This window comes from Apium graveolens, chromosome 7 (genome assembly GCF_009905375.1).
Source record: "Apium graveolens cultivar Ventura chromosome 7, ASM990537v1, whole genome shotgun sequence".
In the NCBI taxonomy this organism is placed as follows: domain Eukaryota; kingdom Viridiplantae; phylum Streptophyta; class Magnoliopsida; order Apiales; family Apiaceae; genus Apium; species Apium graveolens.
Genome location: NC_133653.1, coordinates 123,467,494 through 123,485,979, shown reverse-complemented (window position 1 = coordinate 123,485,979; position 18,486 = coordinate 123,467,494). Strand labels below are relative to the sequence as shown.

Here is an 18,486-nt window from a genome sequence, read left to right as displayed (position 1 = left end):
CCCAGTACAGAGCGGAGGGTATCTATCTCCTATTTTGTTGTGTATTGTGGTGACAGACAGTGAGATATGATGCAGTTTGGATGCGAGGAGAGTGCCAGCGGTAGATGGATCAGTTTGATGGAGTGAGGATATCTTTTGCAGTAGAGTATATTCCTTATTCTGTCACTCTTATTATCAGAATGTATGTTTTTTTAGATTGTATCAGGTGAGCTGAGCTATGTTTTGAGTTGGATGTATCCGTACTTTTATATATATATATATATATGTGTCTGGGGTTGTACAGCAGTTCAGTTGTCGTATCAGCTTTATTGTATTCCCTGTTTTAATTATTTAGTATTAATTTCTTCCGTAGTATCTAAATTCAATAAATTCAGATATAGTATATTTCAGTTTAAAATTTAGAAAATTGTTGAGATTTTGTACTTATATCCAGGTAATTATTTATTTGAGCATTTTATAGTAGTGACCATCTCTTGTCATTCCTTATTAAGTAATTATTCTCTGAGATTTTGAGCAAATACAATATGCAGCAGGTATTAAAAATGTTGGTAAATTTATAACGTGGATAAAAGGATTTATGCATGAAATTTTTTTAGTCATGTTATTAAATTGCTACATATGTATAGCCATGCTTAGCAAAGTATAAAGATTTCCTATTTTATTTTCAGAAAAATGGGTCCTAAGAAGAGTAATAAATCAGGGGGAAACCGTACTGAGACTCATACTGACCCAGCAGTTGTTCAGATGCTGGGACTGATGCAGCAAAAAGTGAACCAACTTACACAACAGCAGCTACAACAACAACAGCAGCAGCAACAACAACAAGCAGTTGTGCCTGTGATAACTTTTAAAAAATTTCAAGTAGTAAATCCACCTAAATTCAAAGGGAGTGCTGATCCAGTTGAAGCGAATACTTGGCTTAAAGAAATAGAAAAAGCTTTGAATTGGTTGGATTAAGAGATGAACAGAAAACCAAGTTTGCCAGCTATTTCCTCATGGGGGAGGCAAACTACTGGTGGGAATCCAAAAAGTCCTTGGAGGAAGATCAAGTAGTAACCTGGGAAAGATTCACAGAGTTGTTTCTAGAAAAATATTTTCCCAGATATATGAAAAACCAAATGGAGATCAAGTTTTTGGGTTTAACGCAAGAGAATTTGAGTGTTGCAGAATATGAAGCAAAGTTCACAGAATTGGCTAGATTTGTTCCCGATCAAGTTGACACTGATGAAAAAAGGGCAAAAAGCTTTCAGCAAGGATTAAAATATTGGATTCAGGATAAAGTGGCTATGTTTGAACTGACCTCCTATGTGGCAGTAGTCTAGAAAGCAATGGTCATTGAAAGTAGAAGTGACACATCTCAAAAAGAAAGGGAGGCAAAGAAAAGGAAATTTGAATCTTTGGGAGGAGGACCACAACAGAGTAATTTTCAAAACCGTTTCAATAAGAAGCCAGAATTTCAACCAAACAAAAATATAAACTTCAGGAAACCATCCAATAGAAATGGGAACCAAGTTAATCAGATCAAGAACCAGAGTCAGCAAAGGTTCAACCCCTCTCTCATACCTTATTGTAGATATTGTGGTGGAAGGCATGTTGGGAATTGTTCAACCAATGTGTTGTGTTTCAAGTGTGGAAAGAAAGGGCAATTTTCTAATAAGTGTCCAAGTTTGATTCAAAGCCAGAAACCAGGGGGCAATTGTTTTACAAGTGGAAAACCAGGACATCACTCCAGAAATTGTCCTACATCAGGATTGACCAATAATACACCCAGAATCACAGGTAATCCATCTCAAAGGGTACCAAGGATTGAAGGACCACCAGCTCAGCCCAAATCCAGAACATTTAACATATCAATGAAAGATGCAGTTCAGAGTTCGGATGTAGTTGCAGGTACGCTTCCAGTAAATAATAGTTCGGATGTAGATCTATGTCCGAAGTGTGACATTGAGATAGGGGGACATCATTTTCAAACCAGCTTAATACCCTTTAAGTTGGAAGAATTTGATGTTATCCTAGGGATGGATTGGTTGTCAAAAATAATGCTCAGATCGACTATAAAAATAGAAGGGTGGGAATTCAACCAAGGGATCAAAAGAAGAAAGTGGTATTCAAAGGAAATAAACAAGAGAAGAAATTCTTATCAATAGCTCAAGCCAAGAAGTTTCTAACCCAGAATTGTGAAGCATTTTTAGCTAATGTAATAGATACCAAGAAGGAGATTCCAAACCTAGAAGCTGTTCCGATAGTTAATGAGTTTCCAGACGTATTCCCAGATGATTTACCAGGGTTACCTCCCGATCGAGAAATTAAGTTTGCTATTGAATTGGCACCGGGAACAGAACCAGTTTCCAAGGCTCCCTACCGGATGGCCCCAATTGAAATGAAGGAATTGGTAGTTCAACTACAAGATCTTTTGGACAAAGGATTTATAAGACCAAGTGTATCCCCATGGGTCGCACCAGTATTATTTGTCAAGACGAAGGATGGGAGTATGCGGCTATGTATTGATTATCGCGAGTTAAATAAATTGACTATTAAGAACAAGTACCCATTGCCATGGATTGATGATTTGTTTGACCAATTAAAAGATGCCATATGGTTTTCTAAGATTGATTTAAGATTGAGATACCATCAACTGAAAATCAAACCAGAGGACATTCAAAAAACAGTTTTTAGAAACTGATATGGACATTATGAATTTTGGTAATGGCATTTGGATTAAAAAACGCACCAGCAGCTTTTATGGACCTGATGAATCGAGTGTTCAAGAAGTATCTGGATAAATTTGTGATCGTATTTATAGATGATATTCTGGTTTACTCCAAAACAGAGCTAGAGCATGTTGAACATATAATGATAGTTTTGGAAATACTACGACAACAGAAATTGTACGGAAAGTTTTCAAAGTGTGAGTTTTGATTACGAGAAGTACAATTTATGGGGCATGTTATTAGTAATGAAGGAGTAAAAGTAGACCCATCAAAGATTGAAGCCGTAATCAATTGGGAAAGACCGAAGACTCCAATAGAGGTAAGAAGCTTTATGGGATTAGCAAGTTACTATAGAAGATTTGTGCAAAACTTTGCAAGAATAGCTACTCCACTGACAAAACTTACCAGGAAAAATGAGAAGTTTGAATGGAAGGAGAAATGCGAGCAAAGTTTCCAAGAATTAAAGAACAAATTGGTATCAGCACCAGTACTAGTCTTACCAGATGATCAAGGGAACTTTGTAATCTATAGTGACGCTTCACACAAAGGTTTAGGTTGTGTTTTAATGCAACATGATAAGGTGATAGCTTATGCATCAAGACAATTGAAACCCCATGAACAGAAGTATCCAACCCATGACCTAGAACTGGCAGCTATAGTTTTTGTATTAAAGATATGGAGACATTACCTCTATGGAGAAAAGTGTTAAATCTACACGGACCACAAGAGTTTAAAGTATATTTTCACCCAAAAAGAACTGAATATGAGACAACGGAGATGGTTGGAATTGATCAAAGATTACGATTGTGCAATCAACTACCATCCAGGTAAGGCAAATATGGTGGAAGATGCTTTGAGTAGAAAGGAAAGGTTAAATATGGTCATTTCTTCTGAGGAATTGATCAAGGAATTTGAGAAACTTGAAATAGAGGTCAATATTTCAAGCACATCTACAGATATGATATATACTATGTCTTTTCAACCAGAATTTCTAGAGAAGATAAGAAGATTTCAAGAGGAAGAAATGAGTCATGAACAAGAAGAATTAACAGGAGAAGAATTAAGAAGCCAGAAAGATGACAAAGGAATCCTAAGGTTTTCTTCCAGGATATGGATACCTAATGTAGCTGAGCTAAAAGAGAAAATTCTTCGAGATGCTCACAACTCCAGGTATTCAATTCATCCAGGAAGTACAAAGATGTATAGGGACTTGAGAGAAAAAATTTGGTGGCCAAGTATGAAGAAAGAGATTGCAGAGTGGATAAGTAAGTGTTACACTTGCCAAAGAGTTAAAGCGGAACATCAAAGACCCGGTGGTTTAATACAGCCATTGGACATTCCAGAATGGAAGTGACAACATCTTGCAATGAATTTTGTGGTTGGATTACCAAGAACCAAGGCAAATCATCACGCTATCTGGGTTATCATTGACAGATTAACTAAATCAGCACACTTCCTTCCTATCAACGAGAGATTCTCATTGGATAAATTGGTTCAGTTATATTTAAAGGAAATTGTGGTTTGACATGGAGTGCTGGTGTCTATAGTTTCATATAGGGATCCTCGGTTTAATTCAATATTTTGGAAAAGCTTTCAGGACTGTCTAAGGACAAAGTTAAATATGAGCACTGCATATCATCTACAGACAGATGGTCAAAGTGAAAGGACAATTCAGACTATCGAGCACATGTTGAGAGTTTGTGCTTTAGATTTCGAAGGCAGTTGGGACGAACATCTACCATTGGTTGAGTTTTCTTACAATAACAGTTGCCATGCAAGTATTGGAATGCCATCGTATGAAGCTCTATATGGTAGAAGATGTAGATCTCCAATCTGTTGGGACGAAGTTGGTGAAAGGAAGATTTTGTGTCCAGAATTGATTCAACTGACAAAAGAAAAAGTGGATCTCATTAGGAAAAGGTTAGTGGCAGCTCAAGATCGACAATGTAAATATGCTGATGCCAGAAAAGAGATGGAATTTGAAGTTGGAGAGGCCGTACTATTAAAAATTTCACCTTAGAAAGGGTTATCCAGATTTGGAAAGAAAGGAAAGTTGAGTCCTCGTTATATGGGACCTTTTAAAATTTTGAGACGCGTGGGGAAAGTATCATATGAATTAGCTTTACCCCCACACATGCAGCATATCCACAATGTGTTCCATGTGTCTATGTTGAAGTGATATTTTCCTGATTCTAAGCATGTGATAGAATATGAGCCCATCGAGACCCAGCCAGACTTGTCTTTTGTAGAACGACCGGTACAGATCCTAGACCGGCAAGAGAAAGTGCTTAGAAATAAGTCTGTAGCTTTAGTGCGAGTTTTATGGAGAAATCCCAAGGTCGAAGAGTCAACCTGGGAATTAGAAAGTGAAATATTAGCTAAGTATCCTCATCTGTTTTCCTAAAATAGATTCTGAGGACATAATCCTGTTAAGGGGGAAGGATGTAATAACCGGGAAATTTCTGTACATATTTCATGATATATATGATAAATATTCTATGTTTAATTTAAATTTCAAGGTGTGTTTCCATGTTTTATTGTGCAAAATGTGTTAAATTAGTCCTGCGAGGACCAGGGTATTTTCCGAATATTTATTTAGTATTTAAAGTACAATTATATTAATTGAGCTGCAATCTGGACGCGTGTCAGATTACGTTTCTTCCGTGTTACGTGTTAAAACTTGTTCTGTGATTATCTGTATATTTTATAATTAATTTCAAGCTTTAATTTTATTTTAGAAAGTATTTTGGTTTCTCAAAAATTAAACGGACCAGGCCCCGACGGGGACGTAAAAGCCCACAAAATTCGTACATTTATTTTTACAAAATCCAGGACTCTTTGAATAGCCCATATTTTTGTGTTTTTAAAATGTACCTAATTTTAGGGAATTTTTTATATAAAAATTGTAATTATATATAAATTATAATTTAAAAACATTTCCCTATAAAGTATTAATTTGGGCGTATAATTTTAAATTACAAAACAGAAAGTATCGGGTTGTGATTTATCGGGAATAAAATTTCTAGGTATAATTAGCAGCCATGTTTATCTGTACCGTTTTATAAAAATCAAAAACTAAATAGATAAACACAGCTTTTTCTCTCTTATCTGATAAACCTCAAAAACATATTACAAAAAATTCTATTTTCAGATCGATACAACTAGTCGTTGGCGTTGATTTTAATTTCAAACTAAAGCTTTGATCAAGACGAACCAATCGATACCAGAATCGTGTTCAAAGGTGCTGTGTTCTGTCCGAACTTAGTTCGTCAGAATCGAAAAATTTGTGAATGCAAGTTTCCTATAATTCTCTAATTGTTTGATGATAGCATGAGTTTTACCATGTTACATTCAGTAGATTCAACTGAAAAATCGAATCGAATAATAGTCAAGATTACTAAGTCGAGTTTTCAGATTTTTAATTAGTTATTTTTCATTTTCTGGGTTTGATTATCAATTGTTTATAGATGTTGTCGATTGTATTAGCTAGTATGTTTATAGATGTTGTCGATTGTATTAGCTAGTATGGATCATAAGGATCGTTTTAACATAAGATTTGTGTATGTTTGGTGGTGATTTGAAGTTCGCCGAATTCGGCCCTGTTCTTTAAATCGACATGGTGTTAATTGTGTAGATAGTTAGATGTTAATATTATGTTGGTTGAATTGCAAAATTCTGTAGTTTCAATTTCGTATATAAATGATTAAATTTCGTTGAGAATTGAGGGGAGTAGTGTTTCGCCGGGGAGGGTGTTCTTGCTCACCGGATTTTGGTTGAATACTCGTCGGAGATGGCAACGCAGCGGAGGTTTGGGGCGGCTCGGGGGGCGGAGTTGAGGCTGGAGGTGAAGGGAGTGCAGAACGGGATTAAGCAAGGAGTTAAGGGGCTGTTTTGGGCTTGGCCGGAACTCCGAGGTGGCTGGACAACCACGCTGGTTTCTGGGTTTTCCAGAAATCCGGCGGGTCGTTCTTGGCGACCCGGATTTCTTGGCAACCAAACCCTTGACTCGTTTTGTTTAATTATAACCCGAATTCAAGCCATTTTGCCCCAATCCTAACTTCTAAAATCTGTTTATATAGATTTTCTATTAAATAATTAAATAAAATTCTATTTTCAAATTCTAAAAATCCTTTTTAAATTCCAGAAATAATTTAGTTAATTATTTAATAATAACTAAATTCTCTTAAATTCCAAAAATTTATTTTATGTTATTATTTTCAAAATCCATATTTGTTTTAATTATTTATAATTTATTTTAGTCAATTATTTAAGATTCAAGTAATTGATTAATTCGTTTAATCAATTAATTTTACTTTTAAATAATTAAATAAACTATAATTATTCATAATTAAACCAAATAAATCCTAAAAATTATTTTAAGCTTTTAAAAATATGTTTGGGTAATTAAAATCAATTAATAATTATTATTAATAGATTTAATCTTATTTTAATCATAATAAATAGACCGTTCATTCGTTTAATGCGAAACGAACGTGTCTAGACTCAGAAAAATAATACGTTTCCATTAAAAATACTTTCGCGACCCGAATCCTTTCATATCAAAGGGTCAATTGTTTTACCAGTCATTCTGAGTCGATCACTTGTCGAAAAAACCCTATTTTGACCTGAATTCAGTTTTAAAAACATCAAGGCCTGTCTTTTAACGATCTAACTTATATGTGATATAAATAACATGAATACGTGCTATGTGATATGCATGTTATCTGTTTACAGCTTTTAATGCCCTGATTAGATAAAGATCGGGTAGACGCGAAGTCGATTAGATGTAATCCTAAATTGTATGGGTTATTAAATGAGTGTGTTTGATTTATGGAATCAAGTCTAGGAGAGCAGTTAGAGTTGTAAATGTTAAGATTCAGTCTTTTTCATACCAGGCAAGTACCCCTGTCCTATTCCAATTTCAGAAGAGATAATTTTTATATAATTAAGATTGATATTGTTGTTAGGTAAACCTTTGTGATACAGTACTATCTCGAATACTCATAGATTATTCGAATCATAAGATTCTAGTAATCTTCCTACTAGAATGTCAATTTCATTCCGGATACTTAGCGAATCACTATGTTATCCCATTTCACTCCCTACAGTAAAACTTGATATTTCTATTTAGCGAGTAACTAATAATTCTAGTTATTTGCCATCACTTGTTGAGATTACTACAGACCATATGAAACCGGGAGTAGATTATGGAAGGATATCGATTGATTCAATTCCTGTACAATGGAAAATAATTTGATTGGAAGATGCATAAGTGGCTCGGGCGGACGGTCCAGCATTTAGGATGTTGTGCTAACTGAAATATGTTAATACAATTTTCTCCTTTGGCCACAGTGTGCCTTTTTATTAAAGTATATATATCGGTCATGCTGGTATGTAGCTTTTATGGAGTACTCGTTTTTGGGATTTAAGTTCGATGAATTATGATCTAGCTCTATCACAGTGGATGATCAACATGTGGTAAGGCATCCGCCGGAATATTGTGAATCCCAATCTAAAACTTATCGTTTACTGTTTTATAAGCTTACTGTTAGCTTCAGTTTTTTTCAGAGATCATTTATGATCTATTGTTCTTTCTTTATCAGAATAATATTGTTATTATCTTTTCGAGCATATATTTATACTGCTTGATGAGCATTTCATAGCTCATACTTGTTTCATTGTGCTGATCTTTCAGAGAGGGCTTGAGATGCCTCGCTTGTTGAACACTGCTATGAAGAGGGTGCCTCTGGTGCATACTCGGATCTTTAGGTTTCAGGTGCCTCAGCAGCAGCAGGTAGGCTTGGGAGTTGTTGCAGTTGGTACATTAGTGTGTAGTGTAATAATAGAAATAAAATGGTTTTAAACTTACTAGACTTTGAGGATTAGTATAACTTCATGTGGAGGTTATCCTAATCAAGCTTGTAGTTATAATAACTAATGGTTTGTGTTGGAATCTATTTCATATTATAACATGTGCTCGATCCTTATGCATGCAGGGGTCATAATTAGTATTTTAATTCTGTTGTGTATATTATTTTTTAGTTTATCAGTGAGTGACCCCCAAATCTAGACCTATGATTTGGAGGGCGTCACAGAGCCCGCGCTGTGACAGTGCGTGGCCGTGCCAGGATTCCAGAAAGGCAGTGCGAAAAATATGAATCCTGATTCTAATTCGATTCTAAGTGGGGAGACTTCCAGATTGCAAAGGGATGCTATATATATTCAAATAAGAACGTTTTCATAGGAGAGACATACCAGAGCGCAAGGAGAGCCGTAAGAAGACCGTTTTTAGCACGATTCAACGAAGACGAAGAAGATCTTGTTTTTACTTGTGAATCTTTGATTTAAGTTGTATTTGGATACTAGTTTTCTTACTTATGAACCTTTAATCTTGTTTGTACATGGTTTTATTTATTCGTTATAAAGACTATATTTGTTATACCATGCTTTCATCGGAACCCACGTTGATGATGAGTCCGATTATGGGCTAATTGTTATCATGGGGTTCTAGTGGATTTATTTATGGATTTCTTTAGTTAAATTGTTTTGATACCTTAGTATGTGGTGATTGATTGATATCCTAGTATTGGTTGTGCGTATTCATCTTATGAGCGTCGCGAACTTATAAGATAGTGTGTTAATTCTTAATGAAGCGACAGTGAATTTAAGGATTTAGAACTTGCCATGCTAGCATAGGTTCATGTATTGTTATGCATGATTTGTAGGTAATTTTAACCATCTTACTTGCCCTGTGTAATCAAGATAGATAACGTGTGATTAAATCGTTATCTTGTCAAATTCTAAAGACATATAGGGTCTCAATATAATTGGTATTTATTCAGCTTTTAACTCTTTTGTGGATGTCTGGTAGTATGGTACTCGTGCAACGAAAGTTGGCATTTATCAGTTTCGTGTTGTCTGATTAGTGTCATCACCATTGCATGCTAAGGTTGAGAATAATAAGTCTATTGAATGAAGTATTTAATAAAGCTAGAATCCCATATTTGTCATATATATATATATATTAATTTAATCAATCTTATTCTCTTAGTTATAATAGTTAGCGTAATTCTTAGTTATATACAACCTTAATTTGTTATCGTCTTAGCATTGAATAATAACCATACATTGTTGCTTAAGTGTGTGAATTAATTAGTTAACCAATACAGTCTCTGTGGGAACGAACTAGAAAAGATTCTATACTACTTACGAACGTGTATACTTGCGTGTATTATTAGCGCGTGTTTAGAGACTAACAAGTTTTTGGCGCCGCTGCCGGGGACTGCAGTGTTAATTATTAGTTTATGTATTTTCCATCAGTGATCGTTAAAGTTCATTGACTCGGACATTGTTACTTATCTGTTTCCTTGTCTTATTTCAGGTACTCTAGCGAGGGTGTATGCATACGCGTTCGCGTACTCGTAAGAGAACACTGGATAAAGCCGAGAAAGAAGTTGTGGTAGTTCGTAAGGAAGTTCTTGAGGAAGAAAAGAAGGTAGAAGAAGAAGAGAAAGTTGAAGAACCAGCTTTAGTAGAGATGGGTGATCAAGCGGAAAATTCGAAGGCTTTGATGGACTATTCTCAGCCTAAAATTAATGACATTCAGTCAAGCATCATCAGAACAGCCATCAGGGCTAACACTTTTGAGATCAAGTCAAACACGATTCAGATGATACATAACTAAGTTCAATTTGGGGGTTCTCCTACTGAAGACCCCAACATGCACATTAGGGATTTCATCGAGATCTGTGACACCTTCAAGTTTAATGATGTGACAGAAGATGATATCAAGTTACGCCTCTTCCCATTCTCTCTAAGGGACAAAGCTAAGTGCTGGTTACACTCTCTACCAGCAAGTTCTATCACCACTAAGGAGGATCTTGCACAAAAGTTTCTCACTAAATTCTTCCCTATGGCGAATACTACTGCAATCGGTAATCCTCTTACTCAGTTTGCTCAGCAAACTGGAGAATCTCTATATGAGGCTTGGGATCGATATAAGGAGATGCTAAGGAAGTGCCCACACCATGGCATGCCTGATTGGATGATTATCAACTATTTCTATAATGGATTGGGTTCTACTTCTAGACCCATACTTGATACAGCATCGGGAGGAGCCTTGTGGGATAAAAGCTACGATGAAGCTTATGAACTTATTGAACTGATGGCTTCTAATGAGTTCCAGAATCCTTCCCAGAGGCTGACTCATGGAAAAGTCACAGAAATTCTGGAGTTGGACGCAGCAACTACTATTGCTGCCCAACTTAAGGATTTGACGATGAAGGTGGACACTTTGGCTAATTATAGAGTTAATCAAATCGCTAATGTCTGTGAGCTTCGTGCTGGTGCCCACGAGACTGATCAGTGCGTAATTTCTAGTGAATCAGCACAGTTCATGAGCAACTTCCAGCAATCGCAGCAACCAGTGCCAGCCACCTATCATCCCAATAACCGCAATCATCCTAATTTTAGCTGGAGCAACACTCAGAATGTGGTTCAACAACGTTATCAGCAGTATCCATCTAAGCAGTACGACCCCCAAGTTTTCAGCAGCCGCAATATACACCAAGACAACAACTCCAGCTGTAACAAGCCAATGAAAAATCTGAATAAGAGGAGTTGAAGCTTATGTGCAAGAGTCAAGCCGTTTCTATCAAGACCTTGGAAAATCAAATTGGGCAAATTGCCAATGCCTTGCTAAATCGTCAGCCTGGTACACTACCTAGTGACACTGAAGTGCCAGGAAAGAGGGAAGCTAAGAAGCAGGTAAAGGCAATCACTTTAAGGTCTAGAAAGGTTGCGAACCCCGAACAAACTCAAGTGTTGACTGAAGAAGTTGATGCTGAGAAAGAAGTAGAGCAACATGAAGTAGAAGTGGAACCAAGGAAGACTACTATTGAGCACACTCCTCCTAAGGGTAATACAGGGGAGAAACAGATCTATCCTCCACCGCCTTTTTCTAAGCGGCTGTAAAAGAAAAAGTTGGACAAGCAATTTGAGAAGTTTCTGGAGGTGTTCAAGAAACTTCATATCAACATACCTTTCACTGAGGCTCTTGAGTAGATGCCTAGTTATGCAAAGTTTATGAAAGGTATTCTCTCTCGGAAAGTGAAGCTAGATGATTTAGAGATTGTCGTGCAACAGAATTTGCCTCCGAAGCTTAAAGACCCGGGAAGTTTCACTATTCCGTGTACTATTGGAAAAGTGTCTTTTGACATATACTTATGTGACTTGGGAGCTAGCATCAATCTGATGCCTTTGTCAATTTTCAAGCAGTTAGACTTACCTGATCCCAAACCGACTTATATGACTTTGTAGTTGGCCGACCGTTCTATTACATATCTGTGAGGTATGGTGGAGGATGTCTTGGTCAAGGTTGATAAACTCATCTTCCCTGTTAATTTCGTCATTCTTGATTTCAAGGAGGATAAGAAGAATCCCATAATCTTGGGGAGACCTTTCTTGGCGACTGGCCGAACCTTGATAGATGTGCAGAAGGGTGAGCTCATAATATGAGTTCTGGATTAGGATGTGACTTTTAATGTGTTCAATGCTATGAAATTTCCTACTGATAATGAGAAGTGCTTAAAAATGGAGTTGGTCAATTCGGTGGTCACATCGGAACTTGATCAATTGCTAAGGTCTGATGCCTTAGAAAAAGCCTTGTTGGGGAATTTGGATAGTAAAGATGACGAAGGTGAAGAACAATTGTAGTATTTGAATGCTTCTCCCTGGAAGAGGAAGATAGATATGCCTTTTGAATCTCTTAGAATGGATGAATTGAACAAAGCTCCCAAACGCCTCAAGCCATCTATTGAGGAAGCTCCCACTCTTGAGCTTAAGCCTTTACCTGAGCATTTGAGGTATGCGTTTTTAGGTGATGCATCTACTCTGCTTATTATTATTGCATCTGACCTTTCAGGTAGTGATGAGGAAAATCTTTTGAGGATTCTGAGAGAGTTCAAATAGGCAATTGGATGGACTATAGCAGATATCAAGGGAATCAACCATTCTTAGTGCATGCATAAAATTTTGCTAGAGGAAGGAAGCAAGCCTATGGTCGAGCAGCAAAGAAGACTCAATCCAATCATGAAAGAGGTATTGAAGAAGGAAATTCTTAAGTGGCTAGATGCAGGAATCATCTACCCTATTTTTGACAGTTCATGGGTAAGCCCGGTTCAATATGTGCCAAAGAAAGGTGGTATTACTGTGGTAGCAAATGAGAAGAATGAGCTTATTCCTACTAGAACAGTCACGGGGTGGAGAGTTTGCATGGACTACAGGAATCTGAACAAAACCACTAGAAAGGATCACTTTCCTTTGCCCTTCATTGATCAGATGCTTGACAGGTTGGCCGGTCATGAGTACTATTATCTTCTGGATGGTTATTCAGGTTACAATCAGATTTATATCGCTCCAGAAGATCAGGAGAAAACTACCTTCACTTGTCCATTTGGTACTTTCGCCTTCAGACGAGTTTCTTTTGGTCTGTGTGGTGCACCAGCCATATTTCAGAGATGCATGATGGCCATCTTTTCTGATATGATTGGCCAGAATGTGGAGGTGTTCATGGATGACTTCTCAGTCTTTAGAGATTCTTTTGATGCATGCTTGTAAAATCTTGGACACGTTCTCAAGAGGTGCGTTGAGACCAATCTGGTTTTCAATTGGGAGAAATGTCACTTTATGGTGCGTCAGGGCATTATTCTCGGGCACAAGGTTTCTAGTAAGGGTCTAGAGGTGGATAAGGCCAAGGTGGGGGTCATTGAGAATCTTCCTCCACCTATTTCTATTAAGGGAATTCGCAGTTTTCTTGGTCATACGGGTTTCTACAGGCGTTTCATCAAAAACTTCTCTAAGATTTCAAAGCCATTGTGCAGTTTGCTAGAGAAAGATGTTCCTTTCAAGTTTGATGATGAGTTCCTTGAAGCTTTTGAGACATTGAAGAAGAGTTTAATCACGACACCAGTCATAACTGCGCCTGATTGGAATGAACCTTTTGAGATGATGTGCGATGCAAGTGACTATGCAGTTGGAGCAGTTCTTGGGCAGATAAAAACAACATATTTCATGTGGTCTACTACGCTAGTAAGACCCTAAATGGTGCTCAACTGAATTATACTACTACGGAGAAAGAACTTTTGGCTATTGTCTATGGTTTTGAGAAATTTCGATCTTATCTATGTGGGACTAAGGTGACAGTTTTTACTGATCATGCTATAATTCGATTTTTAGTCTCAAAGAAGGACTCAAATCCTAGATTGATTAGATGGGTTCTTTTGCTCCCAGAATTTGAACTAGAGATCAAGGATAGAAAAGGAACTGAAATTCAAGTCGCTGATCGTCTCTCGCGTTTAGAGAATCCTAATGCTACTTCATTGAATAAGACATTGATAAATGAATCTTTTCTCGACGAGCAGCTATTTGGAGTGCAAGAAGAAGAACCGTGGTTTGCAGACATTGTGAACTACCTTGTGTGTAATATCATGTCTGCCGATTTATCTTATGCTCAAAGGAAGAAGTTTCTACATGAAGTGAAGTGGTATATGTGGGATGAGCCATTTCTTTTTCGACAAGGAGCTGATCAAATCATCAGGAGATGTATCCTTTACAGAGAAACGGGGAGGATCTTGCGAGATTGCCACTCAACGGCTTATGGAGGACATTATGGTGGAGAAAAGACAGCAACTCATGTTCTTCAAATAGGTTTCTTTTGGCCGACATTGTTTAAAGATGCTCACCAGTTCATTTTGAAATATGATCGATGTCAACGTGTGGGTAATATGTCTAAGAGGGATGAGATGCCTCTTAATGTGCTTCTCGAGGTTGAGGTCTTCGATGTTTGGGGAATTGACTTTATGGGGCCATTTGTCTCATCTTGTAACAATCAGTATATCTTGTTGGCAGTTGATTACGTGTCAAAATGGGTTGAAGTTAAGGCATGTCCAATGAACGATGCGAAAGTGGTGATTAATTTTATTCACAATCAGATATTCACAAGGTTTGGGACTCCAAGAGTCATAATCAGTTATGAGGGGTCACATTTTTACAATCGCAAGTTCACTGCTATGATGAAAAGGTATAATATGAATCATGCATTGCTACGGCTTATCATCCTCAGACAAATGATCAAGCTGAGGTGTCTAACAGAGAGATCAAGCGTATTTTAGAGAAGGTTGTATGTCCATCAAGGAAAGATTGGTCTTTAAAGCTTGATGAAGCTGTTTGGGCTTATAGAACAGCATATAAGACTCCATTGGGAATGTCTCCGTTTCAGGTGGTTTATGGTAAGGGGTGTCATTTTCCTGTGGAGCTCGAGCATAAGGCATACTGGGCTTTGAAGAAGTTGAATCTGGACTTGGATGCGGCTGGAAAGAAGAGGATGCTTCAATTGAATGAACTCGACGAGTTTCGACTTCAAGCTTATGAGAACAATAAAATGTATAAGGACAAGGACAAGAGGTGGCACGATCGGGGTCTAGTGCTCAAATCATTTGTGTCGGGGCAACAAGTTCTTTTATTCAACTCTCGTCTCCATCTTTTTCCCGGAAAGTTGAAGTCAAGTTGGTTAGGGCCGTTTATTGTCAAAATTGTGTTTCTACATGGAGCGGTGGAAATTTTTGAGAATGATCTGGGCCAGGCATTCAAGGTAAATGGTCAGAGGTTGAAGCATTACTATGGTGACATGGCAAATCGCATGGTGGTTAGTGCCGTTCTATTGTTCGTTTAATCTCGAGATTCTACGTCGAGCTAGCGACGTAAAAGAAGCGCTTCTTGGGAGGCAACCCAAGTTTGTTGTACATTAGTAAGTAGAGGAAGCAAGAAGAAAAGAGAAAAACACACAAAAAATCAGAAAAATAAAAAAATTCAGGGCTCACTTCAGAAGTTTAGCGCGCCCGCACTGTCCTAGCGCGCGCCCGCGCTGTCCTAGCCCGCGCCCGCGCCGATTTCACAAAACCATGGTGTGCCCGCGCTGTTACAGCGCGCGGCCGCGCCGATTTGGCAGAAGTAGCGGCGGCCGTGCCGTGTCCCTAATCAGAAAAAAATAAACAGCAGTTTCAAGAGAAAATCAGAATTTTTAGTCAAAAATCAATTCCAAACCGATTTTTACTCTACCACATCCCATAATTCCCTCTCCAAATCAAACCCATTACTCCCATTATTCCCATAATCAAATCCCACTTCTATTCCATATATAATTCTCTTTTTACCACCTATATATACATACACCTCATACACAACTTCTTCACCAATTCACAAATTCTCAAACACAAATTCTCTCTCAAACACAACTCTTATTCTCTCTACTCACTTCCAATGGCACCCAAGAGACAAAGAACACAAGTCAATAGCAGCACCACCGATTCATCAAGTGTGGGTGGTGTAAGGCCAAGGTTCTCTACTCCCGAGGCTGAAGCGGAGTATACTAGGCTTCTTTCGAAGCCAATCATCAAGGAACAAAGTTTTCTGCCATGAGGGAAGGATAATCAGCTGTTAGAGATGATTCTTGAGATGGGTTGGGTTCCTATTTGCGAGGCACCCATTGCTGTGCCCATGAGTGTTGTTCGCGAGTTCTATGTGAACGCCAAGGCCGAGAAGAATGGCTTCACGGTGGTTCGAGGGAGGACGGTGGAGTCCAGAGGACATTGATCTGGATCTTATTGTTACTACTATGTGCCAGCCCGATACTCACTGGAAGATCAAGAGGGGCATGACCGAGTATCCTATATTCTCGGCTTCCATAATGAACAGGTTTGCCCATGCATGGAATGCTTTTATATGTGCTAACATCATCCCATCTTCGCATATACATGAGATTACTGTGGAGCGTGCATGGTTTTTATGGGGCATTCTTCAGGGCGATTATATAGATTTAGGGATGGTGATTTATCAGGGGATTCTGAAGTTCTTGAGGGGGAGTACTACGGGGTCTATCCCATATGCGTCTGTGGTGACGAAGCTGTGCGTGGCAGTTGGTGTTCATTGGCCCGTACACGAGCAGTTGCAGATCCTGAGTGCTCCTATTGACAGCACTAATTTGGCTACGATGCAAGAATTGGATGGAGGCAAGACCGATCTGAAGGGGCTTTATTATAATTTTGACCACCTACCTGGTGGGAGGCTAGCTGATGGGGCCACTCAGGCGAGCATGACTGCATGGAGATCTCAGCTAGGAGATGAGGCAGGGCCATCGTAGCAGGCGCATGAGGAGGAGGAAGGAGATGATATGAGAGCTGGCATGAGCATGACACAGTACAGGCGTCTAGAATGGAGGATGGATATGATGTATGACATCCATAACAGGTTCGCACGTGATCTCACCCAGGCACTTGGGACAGCTTTCAGAGCCACCGGTGTTGATATCCAGTGGCCAGTTTTTTGTGAGAATTCCGTGTATCCACCTCCGGACACACCCGACACTCCACTCGCTGAGGTTGAGGATTCTGATTCTGATTAGGTATGCCTGATTCCTTACTATTACCTTCACTGAGGACAATGAATATTTTAAGTTTGGAGGTAGTAGTTGAAGGAATATGTTTTGTATGAGTCTCATATAGTTTGCATATTCATGATAGTTTAGTTCATATAGTTTGCATATTTTTCCATATAGTTTTTTTATTTTGATAGTTTTATGTTATTTTGTTCATATAGTTTTCATGCATTTGCATTATGTCATGATCTCTGAGATGATTTTCCGATTGACTTGTGATATTGATCCTAGTGTAGTGATGTCGTGTATAGAGATGTTAAGTCGTATTAAGTTGATTTGAATGCTAGAGACACTTGTATTTCACTAAGTCTTATAGGTTTCTAGAGTGCTAGATCATAGTTATGGTTTGTTGTTTTGTCGAGGTTTAATCGCTTGTTTATATTTAGAATTTAGGATATTCTCTTTATAATAAAAGACTTGGATATTTAAAAATTAGAGGAAATTGGAGTTCATTGCTAGTTGTGTGGCTAGGTGTCAAATGACTAGTAGTCGGCTCATATTTATATGAGTAGTCTAGGGTTGGATGAGATGGAGCGAAACACACTCATTCAGAAATTCGTAGAAAAAAGTTGAAAAAAGAAAAAAAAAAGAATAAGAAAAGAATAAGTGTTATGTATAATTGATCATGAGTGGGCTCTTTAGTACTCGAGTTATTAAGTTCTTAGGGGACTTTGTGCCTAGTGACCTAAGGCTTTATAGTCTGGGATCTGCTAACCTAACACTCCCTATATGGGTACTATTGTATAAGTCTTTTGTGGACCTCACTCATTGCACGATCAAATAAGCATATGTGTTTGTTTTGTTTTGAATAAAAGCATGAATCCATATAATTCTCCGATATATAAATTGAAGTGTTATAAATTATTTTGAGTCTTGATTTTATTCTATTTATGAACTTGCGATTGTCTTGATAAGTAGTGATTCATGATTGTTGATCTAGTTGTGATAGTATATCTGTAAGCATCTGCTGTGGCGTCCTCCAAACCCGGGTCAGAAGTTTGGGTTCCACACACACACCTTATTAATAACCTTCTTATAACAATGATAAAGATAATAATAATATGCAGTGACCCTACTTACCAACTACCACGGACCGCAACAGGTTAAAGTATGCACATAAGCCAAACACACCTACTTATATTACAAATCGTTCAAATCCCAACTATCCAACTCAGAACTGAGTTAAACATTATTACAAACTTTTATAAACTCAAATTATCCCAAAAGAAGCCTACTATCTTAGCTCGATCAACTTGAACCCCTAGCTCTCATGCTGGACTGGGG

General features: G+C 37.9%; 1 non-coding gene across 1 annotated transcript; it reads right to left on the bottom strand.

Annotated features, from left to right (window-relative positions):
• Positions 1-10,638: 10,638 nt before the first annotated feature.
• On the bottom strand, positions 10,639-10,745 carry LOC141676437 (small nucleolar RNA R71). The gene has a single exon (XR_012557027.1). It is a non-coding gene; the product is annotated as a small nucleolar RNA R71 (small nucleolar RNA).
• Positions 10,746-18,486: the final 7,741 nt, after the last annotated feature.